Here is a 2,215-nt window from a genome sequence, read left to right as displayed (position 1 = left end):
GACAAACACAGACAAAGACAAAAACAACTAAAAAAAAGGGATATATAAACTCAATCAAATCCCATGACAAAAAAAAAAAAAAAACTCAATCAAATCTTACTAGACAACAACAATCATTCCGTATAAGAAATATTATAGTACCCGGCAGTTTTTATCATGTAATTTACCGCCGCATTTGCAATGCGTTGGATTAGAGCCAAATTTACAGTACAAGACCTATTATACAGTTTTTGAATCTTGACGGTGAGATCAAAATGAATACCTAAAAAATTCTGAACAATAATATGATACGCATCGATATAATCCATTTGTGCATCCATTTCACAAATAACTTCTTTAAATCTACAATTTCAAACCAAACAGAGATCACATAATATGACAAAAAATTCACTTTTGACCTGAGATAAACATTTAAACAACCTTTAATCTAATTAGTTAAGTAATCCCTAAAAATGCACCCAAAACCAGCCACATACCAAAAAATCAAAAGTTAGTTCTAAACTTTTGAATAGGACCTTTTTTTTTCCTGAGGATGAATTTCAGGCTTTATGGATTAAAGATTAGAATTGGACTGCAAAGTTAGATTCAAATTTTCCAATAAGCACATTGGAGTATTGGACCAAGAAACTTTGTGTGGTTAATGTTTTTTCGAACACTTGCCTTGGGCTAAACTTCAAGACCAATTTTTTTTGTTATGGAAAAAAAAGTGGTGATATACTTTAACATGGTAATTTTTGGTGTTTTTCAAAATTGTGGGAGTACACAAATCGCTGGGTCCGATTTCTGTACTTAAAATTTTTTAATTTTTTTTTAACACAAATCCCTGGCACCGATTTGTGTACCTCCCAGAAATCGGTGGCACCGATTTGTGTACCTCTCAGAAATCGGTCGCACCGATTTCTGCTTCTCTAGTTAAACGATCCCACATTTGAGTAAAACATCCCAACAATCCACATTTACGAAAAACACCGCTACCACTCCAATATTAAAAATAAAAAATTCAAACTTCAAACCTTTTCCTGGCCAAATTACATCTTTGTATGAATTGACTCATATATATCGGTAGTGTAGATCTACTAAGTTCTGTAAATGAAACCATTAAATGCATAGTACCAATTATCAATGAACCCATTGGAATATTATGATGTTTAAAAGAAAAAAAAAAGGCAACTTGTTACAAAACTAGGACTTTTTTATGGCTGTGAACTTGTGATAGAAGATCGGAATACTGCGAGCATATACTATCCGAATTTTATGATAATATCTTATCCGATTTGAATATCGAATATTGCTATCACATCTGCTGATCTGATTTGCTAGACTCAATAAGAAAATTATCATCCGATACACCCTATTCTCAATTTATCATCATCTAAATTTTGAAGATATATTACTGAATATCGGTATAATATTTTGTGGTCCATGGTGACAAATTTCCCTCCAAGTTTTCTTCAAAGAAAGGTAGCTTAGCTAGGCCTAAGCTTATGGGAAACATTAATATGAACAATTAATACTACTATCTTTAAAGAACATATTAGAATTTTCACTTTAAGGATGAGATTATATAGGTTCTCCTAAGTGGGGAAATAAAATTCAGTTATCTATTAGGTGAATCCAACCTAACTAGTAGCCGTCCATGACCATAAAGGCATAAACCATCTTAATATGGAATCCTCATTCAGACTTGAACTTGTTTGGCTGCACTTCCTTTTATTTTACTAAGCCTTAAATGTAAAAGCATGGGCAAGTTCAAAAGAAAAAGAAAGGAAGGACCCTCTTATAATAATGTATGGTGTTACATGCACTTGACAAATTAAGGGGAGAAGGGGTGGTTCTGCTACATGTTAATAGATGTTACTCATTCTGGGAAAATTGTCCAAAAAATCAAAAGTTTGTGTCCTTGGTATATTAACAGCCCTAAATGCCTAGAAACAAATGTCAAAACCATATCCATTTATGGTTGTGCCTACATTTGGTCATATAGGGGCAACTACTATTGCTCCATATGTTTTCTTTAGACCGTGAAACAAAAGGAATGAATCTATCCCTTTGGTAAAAATTGAATTAAATGAACTACCAGACTCCAAAGTCCAAACTCAAGTATAATAATAATAATTAAGGTGCATCTTTTAATATATTATATCATATCAAAAGACTGAGGAAAATCATGATTCATTAAGGTGGTACTTGCATTGTAACATGTGGCAGAAGTGCA

The sequence above is a fragment of the Arachis stenosperma genome, chromosome 3 (genome assembly GCF_014773155.1).
Source record: "Arachis stenosperma cultivar V10309 chromosome 3, arast.V10309.gnm1.PFL2, whole genome shotgun sequence".
Taxonomy (NCBI): Eukaryota; Viridiplantae; Streptophyta; class Magnoliopsida; order Fabales; family Fabaceae; genus Arachis; species Arachis stenosperma.
The sequence above is the reverse complement of the archived record's forward strand: the minus strand, read 5'-3'. Positions refer to the sequence as shown.